This window comes from Schistocerca nitens, chromosome 8 (assembly GCF_023898315.1).
Source record: "Schistocerca nitens isolate TAMUIC-IGC-003100 chromosome 8, iqSchNite1.1, whole genome shotgun sequence".
Classification (NCBI taxonomy): domain Eukaryota; kingdom Metazoa; phylum Arthropoda; class Insecta; order Orthoptera; family Acrididae; genus Schistocerca; species Schistocerca nitens.
The window spans coordinates 44,033,878-44,055,437 of NC_064621.1; positions in this window are offsets into that span (position 1 = coordinate 44,033,878).

Genomic DNA, 21,560 nt, shown 5'->3' on the forward strand with positions numbered 1-21,560 from the left:
ACGCTAAGAAGAAGCAAAGTGCCGATACATCAAGAGCCATTGCTGTGATTGTATGTGTGCCCTGTGCCTCGCCATCTCGCTGCCTGCCGACCGCCGCATCGATGCGAACAGGTTGAAACTTTTAGTACTGTATTCGTGTGGACCAGTGTTATTTTGTTCCATACTGTTCAATAACAACTTAAATTTTACCAGAAATGTCCTATCATTTAATTATCCTCACAACTAACCTAGACAGGGTCCTTTCCACATGTTGTGCAATCCGAGTGTCCCGAGATGAAGATTTAAAGTTTATGTTAATAATAATTACTTGCAGACCTAGCTATGTTAGAATGATGTTTAAAGAACTGTTTTGTTAATGAATCTATAGGTAAATAACAAAGGTCTGACAAAGTGGGAAGATAATTTTGAAATTGGTTTAGTAATGAAGTTTAATTATTTTGAGGCAGATATAATGGTATTTTAAATGAGCAGGAAATGAGCTAAAAAGAGTAGTAACTCATATAGTGGAAATTCTGGGTGCATAATGCTTTCAATAGTTAATAGTTTCAACACAGTGATCATAACAGTTTCAGCCCCCCCCCCTTTTTTTATTCATTTGAATTCTGAACTGTTCTGATTAGACCAGTAAAGTTAAAGCCAATACAAAACACCAAAATTTATCAGTGTTTTACATTTATCAAAATTGACATTGTGTGTGTGTTTCGAAATTGCTATTTCTAGGGTAACCTATGCCCGATTTTAATTAGATCAATAGACAGTACGAAGTTTCGTAGTAAACATTATAGTGTAATGTTGAAAGGTCTCTGTTGGATTCCTTTCATGTTTAATTTCTCAAATTTGTTGTCTTTTAAGGAATAAATTCCTCTTCTAAATTTACTGTGGCGTTTCTGACTATCTGGGAGGAGACTGAGTAGTGGAACGTGTTACTTTTACACGTAAACAAGAACGATCTCTCACACTACTACACTTTAAAGCACAGTTTATATGTAATTCTTATATGTAATTCATGTCACACAGTCTCATACGGAACCTACATCCGCTTTCTTTTATATACTGTGTATGATAAGATACTGTCATCCCCCTTCCCTTCTGTGTGAGAGGATGAATGATCAAATGTGTTTGTAGCTGCATGCTTGAGGGTAGCAGACAAGGCTGTCTGCTAGAGAACAGTAGGACCAACGTTGAAACAGGTAGCTACGGTTCCTAAAAGCAGAGAGGTTTCCATTCTTAGTATGGTCCGGTCCGTCCCCTGTCATGTTGGTATAGGAAGCTGCCCCTCTGGCGCCTTCCGTTTGTCTTTGTGAGCGACTCTCAGGAGCACGCTGGGTAGTTCAGTGGGAGTCTGGCAGTGGGAGAGTTGCAGCCGGGCAGTAGGCAGTTGGAGTCCAGTAGTAGCGCAGGGCAGTCCAGCAGTAGCAGTCTGGCGGTAGCGAGCGTCTGAAGTGGTAAGATCTCCGGCCAAGCGCGTGTCTGTTAAGTCCATAGGACAATGGATTTGTTAAGTTCAGCTTAACTGAGAATTTAATCATTTTATTTCGGGTTAGCTTTAAAATAGCTAAGGTTATCTTTAATTGCAGCGGAGTGTAATTCTCGTGTCCAGTTCAGATTAATTTGCGGTAGTTGCTTTGTTACTACTTTGTGAGTAAAGTGGAACCACGTGTTGGTCAGTAACTCTAAGTAAGATCAATCTTAAATGCAAATGCTTGTGTGATTATAACGTATCGTCTTGAAAAGATTTTGAATATACCAACTTTTCTTTATGTTCAACCCACGTGGCGTGTACTTTGTGAGACCAGTACCACGTGCTTATATAACTGTTTGACCCATCAGGTTAATAGTAAGACGTTAGTAACCAGTTCGAGGTTTTTGTTTTGTAATTTGCTTTTTGATCTAATTTATTTTTATTATCTAAATTATTGCGGAGTTATACGCTTTCTGTAAACCAAGTTGACCACGTGAAGGGTAATTACAAGACGGACAGGATTGTGCTACGAAAGTAATTTCTTTAACTGAAAATTTGAATCTATTGGTTGTGGTTAACTTTCTGTTGCATGTGTTTCAATGTTCTTTGTGTGTTGTTTTATGAATGCAGTGTTGTACCCAGTCTCCCAATCTTGGCTCCATATTTTATGTGTTCCGTAATATTCCAATCTCACAGTCTCACAATCGTAAATAAGGCACCAGCTCAGTTATAACTCACGTATAATATGCTGAAATTTCAATGAACAATCTTTAAAATAAATTTGCAAATATAAACTGATTTCTTTCTTTTTATTTAAATTCTCCTTTTATATAGATATATTACCGGTTGTTGTATGAATGTAAAAGATTATAATCAATGTTAGTCTGATTGGTAAGGTGGTAAACCTAGACTAGTTACCTGCTGAAACAGTGGCTCAGTAAACGCTCGGTTAACCTCCCAAGACAGCTCACAGTTTTAAACCGCTTTCATGGTCTAATTAGCACCCGATTTCAGCATACCAAATTCAAGTCACAATCTTACGCTATTCAGCAAAGCAAATTAGAGTTACAATCTTTCACATGGCGACCCTGTTCTGTGATTCCGCTAGACTCTGGAATCTCTGAGACGTTAGATTGCAAGCGTTGAATAATCTTAATTTTTTTCCCTACAGCGCTCAAACAACTTTTGCGTTGTTTCCGAGCAGACGTTCAAAAGATTAACGGCGTTGTTGAGCGGCGTTGTGTTGTTTGTCTTGTTTTGTTTTCTATATTTGTTTGTTCTATATATGTGTGTTTTTTTCCTCTCGTTTGTAAATTCCACTGTTTCGATCAAACATAAAAAATTGTTTTGCGTGTGAAAAAGTGCGTACTAGGTTGAGTATCTTTCGTGTGACTGTCGTAATTTTTGGGGGACGCATTTATTGTGATTAGTGTGTTGCGTACTGGGTGTAAATTGCACTAATGCTGACACGTAACCAAGCTAAAAGTAAGCGGTCCGACAACTTAAGCAACATGGACCAAGGGGATAATTTAATTTCGAATGTTAACGCGTCGGGCGGTCCCGAAAATGCAATGGGGAATACTTCAGACGAAATGCAAAACAGCACGAACGGGCTCACAGCAGAGCCAGAAATTAATTTGCCTCCAACTAACCAAACTGATTTGGCAGAACTCATGAAAGCCTTGTTCCGAGAACAAAAAGAATCATTTGAAAAATCGATCCGCGAGCTAGGCGAACAAATGACGCACACATTTGAAAAATCGATCCACGAGCTAGGCGAACAAATGACGCATACATTTGAAAAATCGATCCGAGAGCCAGGCGAACAAATGAGGCAGAAATCAGAAAAATCGATCCAAGAATTAGGCTGTACATTTGAACAAATCGATGACCGTCTGCAAGCCGTAGAACAGAGCGAGCTGAGTCGCGAGGCCGAATCTAAAGAAAGCGAAGAATGGCCACTTAGGAATTTCCAACCGCTGAGAGAAGAATGCCAGGTACTCTCGAGGGTCCAGGACGCGGAAACGCATTGTCCCACGTCCGTTAGCAACACAATAGCGGACAACAGTTTAGCGATTCACGAGCTGAACCAGCCTGGTTTCGGCAGCCCTGCACGCCTATTCGATCACATGCTGCAGGAAAATCAATTTGTATACGACCCATACGGACCTGCGGAACTAATTAGGATATGCATCACCAAATTGCCAATGCACTTGCGGCACGTCATTCTTGCGGGACGATGCAAAGAGGACGTGGAAACGTTTAAAACGCTTCTCCAAGAGCTGGAATACAATACAGCAGAATGTCCGCCTAATCAGGCACAAAGTTATTACGGGGCACAGCAGCGCGATCGCAGTCGTGGCCGTATTACTAATCAACGGCGTGACTGGTCGTCGCGACGCGAACGGAACAGTAATCGGGACAGGCCGTATAGAAACTGGGGTGACAGTCGCGAACACAGGTGGAACAACAGAAATGATAGAGGACGTAGACAAGATCGTGAACGCAACAGGTACGGCAACCAGAGTCGTTATTACGATGAACACGGTGGAAATAGGATTGTAGGCGGAGCACCACATGATGTCGAAATTCGGCCGGCCAACCCTAGACATAATCCAACAAATGGGAATGAACGAAACCGGCAATGACAAATGATCAGCCCAGAAGGCGCCAATCGGAACAAATGAGCGACATGGCAAATGAGTACATAGGATTTATAGAGAGGAGAAAGAATTGATTAGTTTAAATTTGTGGCGTCTGAATTTTGAATAATATGTTAGTAAAAATAATGATAAAGATATTTCTATGTGATTGATTGAAGTGATGTTTTAATTCGTTTTCTTTCCTTGTGCAATTAGGATTTAGTTTGACTCAAACGTAAAGATAAAAGGTTTCCTTGTGAACGAGTGAAATGCTTTTTTTTGTGTGAGTAAATTGAAAAGGAGTCGCTCCTGAGAGAAGCACGATCGTTGCTGAATTAGTGCAAAAACTCAGGGGAATATCCGATCTGTGGATATTATGGGTCTGGCAAACCCAGGTCCCCAGCTGTTAGTAGCCGTGTTTCCGATTTTCTGTTTTCAGTGCTACTATCTATCTATTACTATTCTATATCTGTCAGTATAAATGAGGATCTCTTACTATAGTATGCGTGCTGTATGAATATTTTAAGATAGGAGAACTCTGAGAAAGGAATGAGTAAATCTGGAATCTTGAAAACAGGATGCGATAATACGATTGTTTAACCATTGGCTTCCCAATATGCGATGATATGTGAATATTGATGATATATGTCTTTTTGTTCTTTATAGCTGAGTACGAAAAGTGCTGTCTGTGGATTTCGTAAGTATATTGATTCCCTTTAAGGTGAAAGAAGAATTGTGGTTTGTGTAATTTACGTGGCTCTGAAATATTATTGTGGTACTCAAATACGAGCAGTTTTTCAGCAAATGGAGAATGGAACGGAAATATGGATCCTTTTTGTAGTCTTGATTGATGTTGAGCCAAAGCCCGAAAAATTATTCTGCGTGAATACTTGTCCTAGAAAAGCGACGTTTATGTGTTTTGCTGATGCTGTGAGCATTACAGCCTACTGTTTTCGCTGGTGCGGGATGCACTGCAGCCTATATGGTTTGTACTGAGGAAGTTTCCCTCTTGAAGGTAGAGGATGATTAAATAATTTTGATTATGGGAACGAAGGAAAGCTTGGTTTAAGGTAATAAGGATGAAGCAAAACATTTGTCATTTAAACTACAGGAGGATTCGGATCTTTTGTGTCTGTTGTAAGTTCAATATGTTAAGATGATACTGTCTTACAGAATAGAGGTGACCACAATTTTGCCATTCATGAGAAATGAATCCAGAATAACCACCACAGGCGAAATAACTGATTTGAAAGCGAAAGGTAACGTAAAGAAGGAAAGAAATCGAAGCAAAATGGGTAAGAAAATGTAATATAACCTGTATAATGCAAATAATTCAACCTTTTCAGAGCCATCTGTGTGATTAATTCTTGTGATAACGTAATTTTAGATGAAATTTTCTTACTGATTTATGTGTGAATATATGAGTATAATAAATGTATAATTGCGAGTCTCTTTTCAGGTGTGTGTACTGGTATAAATGTTTTGGCGTGTAAATAACCATTGTTCTTTTTACTGTGTATGTTTAAGGAAAGTTTCTCCATATTTATCATGTGACAAGACATAGGCAACGAGCGTCAAGAAGAGGACAAATTAGAACATTGCTGTAGTTGTGTATACACGGTGTTGGAAGTAGCATTGAAGTAGCTTGTTGGATTAATTAGTAGTGGATAGAAGTAGAATTTTGAGTAATGCATGTTTATGGGTAGTTAGTTTGTAGAATAGACAACAGGTGTGCATGTGTGTGTGTAAATAACATGTGAACCCTATGCTCTACTGACCTATACTTGCGCAAGGCATAACCCTATTCATTTTAGTGAATTAATAAGTGGCATTTGATTTATTAAAACACAAGTGAACCACATTAGTGATGTGGATTTAAATATTGTATTGTCAGTTCATTTAATTTTTATTTTTACATTGTAAAGTCATTTCACTTTTATTTTTTATATTGTCAAGTCATTTAACTTTTAATTTTATATTGTCGATTCATCTAACTTTGTTCTTAAAAATTGTGAAAGACAATACTAAGTGATATTATGTATGACATTGTGTAATCACATAAGGATGATGAAAAATTTCTGTGAATGCAGATGAGAACGTGAAAGCGAACCGGCAAAACTCTTAAGAGACAGCGGGAGCAGCCAGGTAGTTGTAAACTGGCGGGTTTCCCAGCGGGACACGCTGTCAGCCAGGCCACTTCGGGAGCGCGGCCGACAACAAAAGGACGCGGGAAACACTTTCCCTTGCACCTGTAGCTAATGGGCGGCCGCCCCGCGCGACCCTAGCAGAAGGGAATGACCTGAGATGGGCGAGCGGTCCACCGCGCGGAAATCCATCTTCTGGCAACGCACCACACGCACGCGACCGTGACGAGACGGCCGCGGTGAAACAAAACAAGGGGCGTGGAGCCTTTTGACAGGTACTGTCCAAAGAAACTTGCAGACGTCAACGACGCCTATCGACATTTCCTGACGGATGCCTACTGTCAAGCGACAGTAATTCATGGTTAGATGTTCTCTGGTCGCTAAGGGTGACACGAAGAAGAGCCATTGAAGTGTCATCCTTGCCCAGGAATATCAACCTGGCATGTCAATAGAGGATACCACACGAATTTGACAATACAAACATGGAACAAAATCGAGATGTACGTGACACAAGAGAAACTTCATGAGAGGGCAGAGACGGCGGGATCGCACGCAACAGATGGACAAAAATCCCTACTGACAGCTGCGGCGACGAACCCCCTCCCCTTATATTGTGCCACGGAACAGTGGAACTAGTGAGTGTATAAGTGAACAGTGATTATACGGTTCTTAGTTCAATGCATATACGTGTGTTTCTGTCACAGAAACTTTGACTCGTGTGTTTTGCAGGGACTCGATTTATTGGTGTTTATTAAACTCTGACTCTTGTATTTTGCAGGTGTTCTATATTTTTTTAAACTTTGACTATTGTATTTTGCAGGTGTTTTATTTATTGGTGTTTTGTTTTAGATGTTGACTATTGTACTGTTTTATTGATCAATGTTTGTTCTTGTGTTAGGTATTAGATTTGTGATATTTTGTTTCATAAATTCATTACTGTGGCACTGCTTCCTTTATCAGTCAGATTGCTATTCATTCTCATTGGGCTGTGATCGATTAGCCTTTGCATGGGGCATATTTATTGTGAGGAACCCCTTAAGGGTAACAATCACACAATTATTATAGTTTCAGTATAATGACACAGTGCTCATTGTTTGCTAACTAACTGAAATATTGTAGAGTGATTAAATTAGTGCCACATAGTTAGGTTAATTCTACAGATTATTAGTTTTATAAGATATAGAATTTTTTTTGCGATAACCACTTTGTAAAACATGTTTTTTCTCTTATATTTTTTTGCTTTTGCGAATTGTGCATTGTAAAGTTCTGCTTTATAAGACTGATGTTATTTCATGTTCTTTTTTTAATTGCTGTGGCACCTTTGCTATTTTCATAAATTTTGCTTGTTAATAAACAGTCATAAATTTGCCTGTGATCAGTTGGCTCTTGCAATGAGCAAATACTGGTGAACTCCATAAGGGTAACAACCAGAAATTGTTTTCATATCAATGACACAGGAACCATTGTTTTACTTGCTGACCGATTTAGGTCTACACGACCTTTTAAATAGGTGTCACAGATTGTGTGTTTTTTTTTCTCTCTTTGAAATTGGTAGATGGTAAAGATGTTTGAAATTATTGTGTTTTAGCAAGTAGCTGGTGACCTTTTGCCTTTTTCTTTACACTTTTGGTTTAAGTAGGGTGTGAGAAGCCTGCTTGGGAATGTCCTAGCATGGCCAGAAAATTCCCTGCACAGTCTTTTCCCGGAGCGTTGGGGTTATGAAAGGTCTCTGTTGGATTCCTTTCATGTTTAATTTCTCAAATTTGTTGTCTTTTAAGGAATAAATTCCTCTTCTAAATTTACTGTGGCGTTTCTGACTATCTGGGAGGAGACTGAGTAGTGGAACGTGTTACTTTTACACGTAAACAAGAACGATCTCTCACACTACTACACTTTAAAGCACAGTTTATATGTAATTCTTATATGTAATTCATGTCACACAGTCTCATACGGAACCTACATCCGCTTTCTTTTATATACTGTGTATGATAAGATACTGTCATCCCCCTTCCCTTCTGTGTGAGAGGATGAATGATCAAATGTGTTTGTAGCTGCATGCTTGAGGGTAGCAGACAAGGCTGTCTGCTAGAGAACAGTAGGACCAACGTTGAAACAGGTAGCTACGGTTCCTAAAAGCAGAGAGGTTTCCATTCTTAGTATGGTCCGGTTCGTCCCCTGTCATGTTGGTATAGGAAGCTGCCCCTCTGGCGCCTTCCGTTTGTCTTTGTGAGCGACTCTCAGGAGCACGCTGGGTAGTTCAGTGGGAGTCTGGCAGTGGGAGAGTTGCAGCCGGGCAGTAGGCAGTTGGAGTCCAGTGGTAGCGCAGGGCAGTCCAGCAGTAGCAGTCTGGCGGTAGCGAGCGTCTGAAGTGGTAAGATCTCCGGCCAAGCGCGTGTCTGTTAAGTCCATAGGACAATGGATTTGTTAAGTTCAGCTTAACTGAGAATTTAATCATTTTATTTCGGGTTAGCTTTAAAATAGCTAAGGTTATCTTTAATTGCAGCGGAGTGTAATTCTCGTGTCCAGTTCAGATTAATTTGCGGTAGTTGCTTTGTTACTACTTTGTGAGTAAAGTGGAACCACGTGTTGGTCAGTAACTCTAAGTAAGATCAATCTTAAATGCAAATGCTTGTGTGATTATAACGTATCGTCTTGAAAAGATTTTGAATATACCAACTTTTCTTTATGTTCAACCCACGTGGCGTGTACTTTGTGAGACCAGTACCACGTGCTTATATAACTGTTTGACCCATCAGGTTAATAGTAAGACGTTAGTAACCAGTTCGAGGTTTTTGTTTTGTAATTTGCTTTTTGATCTAATTTATTTTTATTATCTAAATTATTGCGGAGTTATACGCTTTCTGTAAACCAAGTTGACCACGTGAAGGGTAATTACAAGACGGACAGGATTGTGCTACGAAAGTAATTTCTTTAACTGAAAATTTGAATCTATTGGTTGTGGTTAACTTTCTGTTGCATGTGTTTCAATGTTCTTTGTGTGTTGTTTTATGAATGCAGTGTTGTACCCAGTCTCCCAATCTTGGCTCCATATTTTATGTGTTCCGTAATATTCCAATCTCACAGTCTCACAATCGTAAATAAGGCACCAGCTCAGTTATAACTCACGTATAATATGCTGAAATTTCAATGAACAATCTTTAAAATAAATTTGCAAATATAAACTGATTTCTTTCTTTTTATTTAAATTCTCCTTTTATATAGATATATTACCGGTTGTTGTATGAATGTAAAAGATTATAATCAATGTTAGTCTGATTGGTAAGGTGGTAAACCTAGACTAGTTACCCAGTCGTGAAACAGTGGCCCAGTAAACGCACGGTTAACTTCTCCCCAGACAGCTCAACGGCTTGTAACCAGCTTTCATTATCTATTGGCTAGCAGTAACGCTTCCAGCATACCAAAATTAAAGCTAAAACGTTTCAATGTTGTGTATTTATGGTTTATCCATATTGGTACAGAAAGTGAAATTATCAGTTCAGTAGATTTTCTGGTTCTAAAATTTACCATATTATGCAGTGTTACTACGTGTTGTTATGCTCGAACGTACATCAACTTGTACAGGGAAGAAACTCAGTTAATGCATAATTAGGCTGGCGACCGTATTATTAACAAATCGGTAACATCTTCTGTGTTGTTTCTTGTCCGTCCTGACGTGTAGTTGCATTTCGGACTTGCTTGACGTATCATTGTTATTACTGAATGGGTGTAAGTCTGATTTGCCTCCATTCAGGTACTCGCGGTCAATGTCTATACAAAAATCCTTTCTCTTAAGGTGAAGCCCGTCAACTTACTATAGTACAGGCTTTGAGGAGTATCGTACGCCAGAGCGTAGTGTTTACAAGTGGCTCCCGGTGACTGGACATCCAGTTGTTGTAGGTCACAAATTAATGTGAATACCGAACAGTGGATGTTCAGTGGCACGAATTGTAATAATATTCAGTAAAGTAAATAGCAGTGAACGTCAAGTACGGTAGTGTGGTGTAATTTGCGTTCAGTATGGAAGATGCGGCTGGAAATGACAGGAGTGTACGCGGCCAGATAACAGATGGCGTTAGTGGTAGACAATTGGCGTACATACAATATCACGAACAAGTTAACGAACAGATTGAAATGTCGAGATCGTCTCGAACACAGCAAGGAATAAAACAGGAAGTAGAGGATGACTTTGTAGACGATAGTGGGTACGTGAACGAATCCACTGACATGTTTGATTCTCCACAGATAAAGAAAGAATCGAAAGAAAGTTTTGAAGTAGGATCGGAATACACCGATTCCGTAGAACAAAACAGTGTGAAAATTTTAAGCAAGAACGATTTATTTGAACAATTAACCAAACAAATTGCAGGACAGAGTGAGCAGCTCAAAACGCAGAATGATCAGCTTCAAAAACAAGTTAGTAGTCAGGTTAGTCAGCTTAAAACACACGTTGACGAGCAGCTTAAAACACAGAGCCATCAGCTCAAAACACAGAATGATCAGCTTAAAACACACGTTGGCCAGCTTAAAGCACAAGTAGAAGAACAAGGAATTAAAATTAGTAAACAAATAGAACAGGTAGAACACAAAGTGGGTAGTTTAAGCTCTGTAGTAAATACTATGAAATTTGAAATTGACGCAATTAACAAAAATATGGATACTATGCAGGGGGAAATTGACAACATTAACAGTAGGTTTGATGTTGAAATTCTCAGCATCCAAGAGAAAGTAGAGCCTCTGGTTGAAACAAAAGTAGACGAAAAAGTTTTCGGTCTTAAAACTAAGATCGTAAACGAATGTCAACACGGAATATCACAGTTGAAAAAGGCAGTTTCAGACACTGAAAGAGATTTAGGCGAAAAAGTTACCGGATGTATACAAAAGTGTGAACAAAATACTTCGAAAATTCAAGGCAAAATTTTCGATCTCGAGAGTAAAATCAAAGATAGGCCTGGTGTTGCCTGTAATGGCACACCACTTACGAAGCTGTTGGAAGGTGAGGAACACTTCGATCCCGCCAAGAAACATAACGGATGGCATCCGTTGGATTTCATTAAAAATTGCGAGAGGATGTTTCCTGAACACTTGTCTGGTCAGGAAAAGATAAACGTAGTAATTAGCGCCTTAGCAGGTGACGCTAAGCCCTAGGGAATTAATTCGAATACCGAACAAATGACGTTCGAAGAATTTAAACAAATATTTACGGAAGAATATTGGTCCGAACAAAAACAGGATCATTTGTGGCGCGAGTTTATCATGGCCAAACTTCATGATAACAGGGGCAGGAATTCTTTGAAAGATTTCTGCGAATATTGGTACCGGAAGTTGACGCATTTAAGAGGAAGAAGATCCGATTCAGAAATCATATGGGAGCTATATAAAAAGCTTCCAGAAGATTCAAAGAGATATGTGGGAAGCAATCATCGTAGCTTCCAAGCGTTTCTCGAAAGGGTCGAAGACGAAGACCACTGGCGCGAAAGTCGTGCCAATTATCAGAATTTTAGTAACAGGAATAACCGTAATAATGACGAGAGAAATGACGGCGATGGGTTTCGCGTCAACGTGATACAGAGAGGAAGAGGAAGAGGCAGAGGAAGAGGGAGTTATCTAGGTCGCGGTAGAGGGTACACCGCGCAAAAGAATAACGACGCGGGAAACTGATTTCCGCGAACGTTGCGGGCCAAACGGAAGCGGACAGTACATACCGGCCCCGATTTAAGAAAAGTTACCGGACTGACAGTAAAATTATGAGACAGGTTAGAGACAGGCGTGGAACAACGCAACGTGTCGTTGCGGAACAATCGTCAGGTGCGCACACAGATGACTCATCGTCGCTGCGCAGAGTGCTACATGTTAACAGGCAAGTGGAGCATCAGAGGTCAACGGCCCAGCCTAGCAGAACAGCTGTTCAGAGAGAAGCCGCTAGCAATGCGGCAGCATTAGGTACGAACATTGCCGTAAGAGCTGGTGAATACTTTACGTGTGGTAATTCCGTGGCGAAGGAAATAATAGATGAAACTGTGGATACACAGAGAGGTGCGGTTAGCAGTGTTAGCAATGAAGTAAATGGCGAGAATGAATTAGCGGAAGTAAGTAATTGGCGTATGCAGATCGACGATCTGTACAAGGGCCTCAAGCAATGTGAGTGGGAGGATTTTAAGAAGGAGTATGAGGCAAGGAGGTTAATTAGTGGAAAAGGAAATAGTAGGGATGTCAGTAAGGTGACGTGGCCCAAATTTGAAGAGGAGAGAGTAAATAGCGTCGCACAAAGTACGCGTGCTGCCGATAGGACAATGACTAAAGATAGGAAGGAAGTGGAGGATGAAATCCTAAGCATTGACGAGGAAGTAACTTCTGTTAACGATCCGCCAACAGTACACGCTGCTACCGAAAGGCACCGTTGGGAAGGGGCAGGTAATTACCCGAAAGTAATTGAAGTCCACGAGGATTACACTAAATATGAAGTAACAGTGGATGTGAGTAAAGCCGATAATGAGGCCGTTTTGCCAAAAGAAGATACTGAGTTAAAATCAAAGCCTGATGAAAATGCAGAGGAAGAAATTAGTGCCTGTCTCAGAAAAGCTTTTATGTTAGCACCTGAAAGCGATCCAGAATGGTCGGATTCGGACGATAGTTCAGATGACGAGTATTTCGGTACTAGTGAAAATAATGGGAATACAGCTAATTGCGATATTGTACCTACCGATGACGAAGTTTCAAAACAAAATCCAGATGTTGAGACTGAACAAAGAAAGAAAGAACCACCTGACGACTCAGTGTTTATTTTGCAAAGAGTTCGAGTAAGCAAAGACTTTGAACTCCAGAAACCGAAAAAGCCACCAGACATAAATGGATCACAGGTCAGGAACGTATCTTGGGACGATGTCACAGTCGACCAAGGTGCGTTGTGGGAAAAAAAAAAAAAAAAAAAAAAAATAGGAAGGGGCATGATTTAGAGTCTGGGGTAGATTTATATCGGATTTTGAGAATGTCATGAACACCTTACACCATGGATCTACTGGGTTCCCACCGGAAGAAATTTTGTTAGGCAGCAGAAGTAAAAGTTTAATTGAGGAAAAACTAGAGTTTCCGCCTTGTACAAGCTTGGGGTTGAATCAAAAGAAAGAATTAGTCAGAAAAAGGGCAAAGCAAAAAGCTGAATCTGGATCTAAAAGACATGATAAAAATCTGAAAGTTTCAAAATTTAAAATTGGGGATTATGTTCTTTTAAAAACCCACGAAAAATCTAGTGAACTGAACCATGAAATTTCCAAATTTAAATATATTTATAATGGACCGCATATAATACAGAACATTCCACACGATAATGCTTACTACCTGATCTACCCAAAATCTAAAAGACCTTTAGGTGTAAGAAATGTTGTGGACCTGAAACTGTATGTTCCTAGGAGTGAGTGACCTAAGTATACTCAGAGAGCAATTTGCAGTAAATGTGCTGTATCCTATGCTGAAAATATTTTATTCCAAATGTAACAAATCTTTGTAAATATATGTATACCAATCCATCAGTGTGCTAATGTACTTATGTGAGTTTCAGATTACCAAATATACTGTAAATGTAAAGATGTATGGAGAAAAGGGTTCAAAAGAAAAAAAACAAATGCTGTAAGCCAGATAAAAGATGGGACTGCCGAAAACCAAAGTGGGCAGTATATGTATGAGTCATAATATAAGGGACTGCCATACACCAAGGAGGGCAGATAAATAGTCAAAGGAGAATTGTGAGTGTGGTACAGGAGATGTGATAAAAAGATGCGAAATGCACTACCCAAATCTGAATAACAGGCAGCAAATATGTGTAGTAAATTTTCTGAATTTTATTGTGTGTTTTAATAGTAAATAAGGAAATGGACTGCCATTCTATGTAAGCAGCAACAAATTGTCTTATAGTATATATAGATATTTGCTTTTGTAGTTAAGTGTTAGTGTTCCAGATTTTGAAATTATTTCTTTGAGAAATTTAGTAAAAATGAGTAATTTGATATTTAAATCATGTTGTGATAGGATGTTGGACAGTGCCCAAGGCACTTAAGCAAACGATAAGTAAATGTTCTCGATATATTACAAAATTATAGACCTATATAATGTGAGTGAAAGGAAGTTTGTGGTATAAATTTTTCTGTTGGGACATTCACACAAAGATTCAGAACCATTGTATAAATATAAAATTTAGTGTTCCCATCAAATTTGCACTTAGTGAAATTTACTGGAACCAGGGGCATGTGTAACAACAACAACGTTGTCCTATTGTACATATAATAATTTTTTTTTCTTCTGATTTTTGATAAATAAGTGTAATCGATGTTCTGATTTCATTTCTTTTTTTGTTTCATGCCATTATGTTAAGGAAATTATAAACAACTTTCAATGTAAATATTAATATTTATGTCAAATTTCAAGCAATATTATAACAGAATTGAAAAGTAAGAAACGTTGAAACTATTGTAAGATGTTAAAATTGTAATTGTGCGTCTGGTCCATATGTAGGCAATGTATTAGGATATGTAGAATGCAAAACCTCTGGTGAATACCCTGTCTGTAAGGGAGCGGTAAAAGGTGGATGGCAGGCGAGCGCGGGAAAATGCACACGGGCGCTGTACGGCATAACGGGCTCAGCAGTAGTAGTCGGAGTTGGGCACTGGTCTGAGCCACACGTTCTGGATCGAGGAGGCTCTCCTGGAAGACGTAGTTTCATTGAGCCTCGGATGTGCCGCCCCGACGCCTATAGAGCATGGCATAATTCCATAGGCACTAAATGGAAAAGAATTGTGACGCTAAGTGTGGTGTCACAGCCAGACACCACACGTGCTAGGTGGTAGCTAAAATCGGCCGCGGTCCTGTAGTACATGTCGGACCCGCATGTCGCCACTGTGTGATCGCAAACCTAGCGCCACCACAAGGCAGGTCTCGAGAGACTGACTCGAACTCAGCCCAGTTGTACAGACGACAGAGCTAGCGACTAGACGTACGAAGCCTTTCTCTCTCATTAGCCGAGAGACAGAATAGCCTTCAGCTAAGTTAATGGCTATGAACTAGCAAGGCGCCATTAGCCTTACAGTGATTGTAATTAGAGTCTCACTTGTGTTCACCATAGAGATGTACAAGAAGACATTAAAGATAAGTATATGAGAAGCTCCGTTCTTTTCTTCATAGCATTAATTACGTATCCTGTTCCAGTACTTCACGCCCGTCTGCGATAGTCTCGCGTGCCTTTTAAGCCACCTCTATTTACAAGGTGTTGGCCCAGCTGCCGACACATCACATGGCGACGAGTCTACAAAGGATCTTGTGTTTTACTTTGCCCTAATTTCTTTGTGTCATGGCTTCGCCACAATCTCCAGATGTACTGTCCGAATTTTATCGCTTGCAGAATCAGCAGACGCAGGCGTTATTGGATGCTCTTGGACAGCTCGTCCAGGGTCAACGTGTGCTGCACACCGATGCGGCCGCCGCCGCTTCATCGCTACCGCAGCCACAACATGCTGTTGCAATCAATTCAGACCCTTTGACGCAACCCAAGAGTCCTGGCAGGAGTGGTCCCGCCAGTTCAGCTTTCATCTAGCCGCCTACAGAATTCAAGGTAATGAGCGGCAGCCGTTTTTGCTTTCTTGTGTCGGTGTGTCCACCTACCGAGTGATAGTGAAGTTGTTTCCCCGGCGCGACGTAGCAACTCTGTCCTACGAAGAACTTTTGTCTGCTTTAGATGCCTATTTCAAGGAAACAGTAAATGTCGTTGCAAATAGGTATACGTTCTTTCATACAAAACGTACGGCCGGTCAGACTAATAGGGAGTGGGTTGCGACATTGCAAGGACTTACTAGGGAGTGTGCATTTGAATGCGAATGTCGACTTCCTTATTCAGATACTATGGTGCGTGATGCAATTGCACAGAACGTTTCTGATGTTCGCATAAGGGAACAGATTTTGAAACTAGTTAATCCCTCCCTTCAACAAGTGATAGACATATTGGATAGGCAAGACATACTTGACTTTGCTCAGGAATCATTTGCAACTTCGCTGGCAGTGTGTCACATTAACCGGCCCGCCGGGCCCGCTGCACGGGACGCTAGGCGGCCCTCGCGCCCGTCAGCGCAGCGGCAGCCTAGCTCGCAAACACGTGCGCCGCGTAAGCAAGCTAATGCAGTGAAATCATGCCCGTGGTGTGCAACTAGACATTCGCGTGACAGTTGCCCGTCACGCCAAGCTATTTGCTTTTACTGTCATAAGAAAGGACATGTCCAAAGTGTTTGCCAGAAAAAGCTCAGATCAGACACTCACACCAATTCCAGGCCCTTTGCTTCGCGCCGGAATCGAACCAAGGAAACTTAGGCTCGTGAACCTTCGCCCATGGATATTCATGTAGTTCATTCCACCCCGTCCGGTGACAGTGTTCATTCCACAAAAAGTGTGCGTCGACGTCGACGGAAGTCCCGTCACGTCGCACGTGATTCTGTTCCAGTGTCTGTTCCAGTTGCACAAAACAGTCGCTTTTGTCGTCAGCAGGACAATAAACTTTTTGTAGACTTAGACTTTGCAGGCACAGTGATACCATTCCAGCTCGATACCGGAGCTGCAATTTCATTGCTCAATCACGACACGTACAACCAACTGGGCAAACCTCCGTTGCGTGCCGCAAATGTTCAGCTCAGTAGTTACTCAGGCCAGAAAATACCAGTGTTAGGACAGTGCAGCCTTCTTGCAACATACAAGGGACTAACAAAACTTGTGTCATTTTACGTTCTTCGTTCTTCTACTGCAGTGAACTTGTTTGGTTTAGATTTATTTCAGTTGTTTAACATGTCAATCGTAAATCAGGTCCTATCAGTGAATCAGACTATGCCTTCCGCCAGTGTTTCTAGTCTATGTGAAGAATTTGCGGACATTTTTGCACCGGGCCTTGGTTGCGCTACGAACTATGAAGCACATTTGGAACTGAAAGCAAACGCGCAACCGACGTTTTTCAGAGCGCGCAATGTTCCCCACGCATTGCGTGATGAGGTCGCAAGAACATTACAAGATTTAGAATCTCAAGGTGTAATTGAACGTGTGCAGGCTTCTCTCTGGGCCTCACCCTTAGTAATTTTGCCAAAACCTTCCGGAAAATTGAGACTTTGTGTGGACTTCAAGGCAACTGTGAATCCACAACTTGTGACTGCAACTTTCCTTTGCCCCGCCCGGAAGACCTTTTTGACAAACTGTGCCCGGGAACATATTTTTCAAAGTTGGACCTAGCAGATGCGTACTTGCAAATACTGGTGGACGAAGAATCCCAGCGCGTCTTGGTGGTAAACACGCATCTTGGTTTGTATCGCTTCAAAAGACTGCCATTCGGATGTGCGTCCGCACCTGCATTGTTTCAGCAATATTTACAAACTGTTTGTGCGTCGGTCCCTACTGCTGCGAACTATCTGGACGATATTGTGATCTCCGGAAAGACAGACGCCGAACATTTGCACAATCTCCGAACTTTATTTCAGGTCTTGCGACAAAATGGTCTTCGCTTGAGGAAGGACAAATGTGTGTTTTTTGCTCGGGATTTACCCTACCTGGGCCATGTAATAAATGCCCAGGGCATCCATCCGAGTCCAGAGCACCTCCGTGCCATACAGGATTTGCCGTCACCGCAGAACTTGAAACAGCTACAAGGTGTGTTGGGTAAAATAAATTATTATCATAAATTTCGGCGCAATGCTTCTTCCATTTCAGCTCCGCTTCATTGCTTACGCCGTAAAGGTGTTCCGTTCGTCTGGACGACGGAATGCGAACACGTCTTTCGCCAGTTGAAATCGGCGTTACTTTCAAATACTTGCCTTACGCCGTTCGATCCCCAGAAACCCCTTTTGTTGATGGTAGATGCATCGGATTTCGGGATCGGTGCTGTGCTTGCGCACAAAGATGGGTCACATGATCGCCCTATTGCCTTTGCGTCAAAATTGCTCTCCTCTGCGCAAAGAAATTATTCACAGATAGAGAAAGAGGCTTTCGTTCTCGTGTTTGGTGTTACTAAGTTTCACGATTTCTTGTATGGTCGTCACTTTACCATCATCAAGGACCACAAACCTTTGACATCGCTTTTTCATCCGAACAAGCCGGTACCTCCGCGTACGGCGCAGAAATTCATTCGCTGGTCTCTTTTCCTCTCGCAGTACCGCTACGATATCTTGTATCGGTCCACTGCTAAGCACGGAAACGCTGATGCGTTGTCCCATTTGCCTGTTGCTGAGGATAAAGCATTCGATTCTTCCGAACTTGCTTGCATGTTCATTGATGCGGAAACCGATGACGTGGTCGCATCGTCTCCGATTGATTTTCGTCGTGTAGCTACGGCCACAGCTGCTGACCCTGTCCTTGCTCCTGTTTTGCGTTTTGTTGCTACGCAATGGCCCTTGTCCAAGTCACGGATCGAGGATCCGCTGGTTCGCCGATTTTTTGCTCACAAGGAGAGACTTTTTGTACGACGTGGTGTTTTGTTGTTGCGTTCTGATAATGATCAGTCCCGAGTCGTGGTCCCACGTTCGTTACAGTCCTCTGTCTTACGGCTTCTTCACAACGGACATTGGGGTATAGTGCGTACGAAACAACTTGCTCGTCAGCACTGTACTTGGTTAGTAATCGATGCTGCGATTACGAATATGTGCTCCTCTTGCGTGGCGTGTGCCGAACAACAATCCGCACCGCCGCGGAAATTCTTTGCATGGCCGAAAGCCACTTCCCCTTGGCAACGCTTGCACATCGATTTTGCTGATCCATTCTGGAATGCTCGTTGGTTGGTGGTGGTCGATGCTTTCAGTAATTTTCCTTTTGTTGTCCGGATGTCTTCCACGACGTCTTCTGCCACAAATCCAAGCCTTGTCTGCAATCTTTTGCATTGAAGGTCTTCCGCAGACTATTGTTTCCGACAATGGCCCACAATTTATGTCCGCAGAATTTCAGTCCTTCTGCAAGGCCAATGGTATTCAACATCTAACGTCCTCGCCGTTTTCGCCTCAGTCAAACGGTGCCGCGGAACGATTGGTCCGGACTTTCAAGTCACGGATGTTGAAATTGAAAGAGTCGCATTCTCGGGAGGACGCATTATTGCTCTTTTTGTCCTCGTATCGCTCTCAGCCCCGCGATGGTCGCTCGCCGGCTGAGTTGCTCCATGGTCGTTCTCATCGAACCTTGATGTCTTTGCTGCATCCGCCGCATCAGGTTCCTGTGCAGCGGCAGACTCCTGCTTTTGCTCCTGGCGACGTTATCTTCTATCGCACCTATTGCGGTTCACGGCGTTGGCTCGCAGGGCGCATTCTTCGCTGCCTCGGCCGCGCGATGTATTTGGTTTTGGGGGCCTCTGGTGAGGTGCGTCGGCATCTCAATCAGCTGCGCCTCTGTCGTCGCCCGGGTTCTGCCGCTCCCCGTCTGCTTTCAGCGACGGAGCCGTCAGGTCAGCACCCTGGGGACCCATCTACTGGCTCGCCTCATCCCCAGGTGTTACCGACGCTGCCTTCCGTTTTGCCTCATGGCGTCGCGCCGCCGCCGCAGCCGCCGCAGCCGCCGCAGCCGCCGCAGCCGCCTCCGTCGCCGCCCGCAGTGGACGCTTCGCTGCAGCCGCCACGCGCCTCCCTGGGTCACGCGCCGCCGATCGCTTCCCGTGACCAGCTGTCCTCCGCCATGGAACTCTTGCCCGCTCCGGGCCAGATGTCATCGCGCGTCGGATTCTCCGACCACATGGAGGTCGACCCTTCGGCCCCTCCTGTCTCTTTACAGGCGCATACGCCGCATGTTGACGTGCACCCTGGACTAGGTTTTCAGGCGTTTCCTAGCTCCCCTCGGACCGAATGGCCGGGTGCGGGTGGCACAGCCTCGCCTGTTGTTAGGCTCCCCACCTCATCGCATACGTCAACATGGGCTCCTCCCCACGGCGGGCGGAAGCCTTATCTCACGACCGTTCGCCGATTTGCGGGGGAGGAATGTGGTGTCACAGCCAGACACCACACATGCTAGGTGGTAGCTTAAATCGGCCGCGTTCCTGTAGTACATGTCGGACCCGCGTGTCGCCACTGTGTGATCGCAAACCTAGCGCCACCACAAGGCAGGTCTCGAGAGACTGACTCGAACTCAGCCCAGTTGTACGGACGACAGAGCTAGCGACTAGACGTACGAAGCCTTTCTCTCTCATTAGCCGAGAGACAGAATAGCCTTCAGCTAAGTTAATGGCTACGAACTAGCAAGGCGCCATTAGCCTTACAGTGATTGTAATTAGAGTCTCACTTGTGTTCACCATAGAGATGTACAAGAAGACATTAAAGATAAGTATATGAGAAGCTCCGTTCTTTTCTTCATAGCATTAATTACGTATCCTGTTCCAGTACTTCATGCCCGTCTGCGTTAGTCTCGCGTGCCCTTTAAGCCACCTCTATTTACAAGGTGTTGGCCCAGCTGCCGACACATCACTAAGAAGAAGCAAAGTGCCGATACATCAAGAGCCATTGCTGTGTTTGTATGTGTGCCCTGTGCCTCGCCATCTCGCTGCCTGCCGACCGCCGCATCGATACGAACAGGTTGAAACTTTTAGTACTGTATTCGTGTGGACCAGTGTTATTTTGTTCCATACTGTTCAATAACAACTTAAATTTTACCAGAACTGTCCTATCATTTAATTATCCTCACAACTAACCTAGACAGGGTCCTTTCCACATGTTGTGCAATCCGAGTGTCCGAGATGAAGATTTAAAGTTTATGTTAATAATAATTACTTGCAGACCTAGCTATGTTAGAATGATGTTTAAAGAACTGTTTTGTTAATGAATCTATAGGTAAATAACAAAGGTCTGACAAAGTGGGAAGATAATTTTGAAATTGGTTTAGTAATGAAGTTTAATTATTTTGAGGCAGATATAATGGTATTTTAAATGAGCAGGAAATGAGCTAAAAAGAGTAGTAACTCATATAGTGGAAATTCTGGGTGCATAATGCTTTCAATAGTTAATAGTTTCAACACAGTGATCATAACAGTTTCAGCCCCCCCCCCCCTTTTTTTATTCATTTGAATTCTGAACTGTTCTAAACTGATTAGACCAGTAAAGTTAAAGCCAATACAAAACACCAAAATTTATCAGTGTTTTACATTTATCAAAATTGACATTGTGTGTGTGTTTCGAAATTGCTATTTCTAGGGTAACCTATGCCCGATTTTAATTAGATCAATAGACAGTACGAAGTTTCGTAGTAAACATTATAGTGTAATGTTGTGTATTTATGGTTTATCCATATTGGTACAGAAAGTGAAATTATCAGTTCAGTAGATTTTCTGGT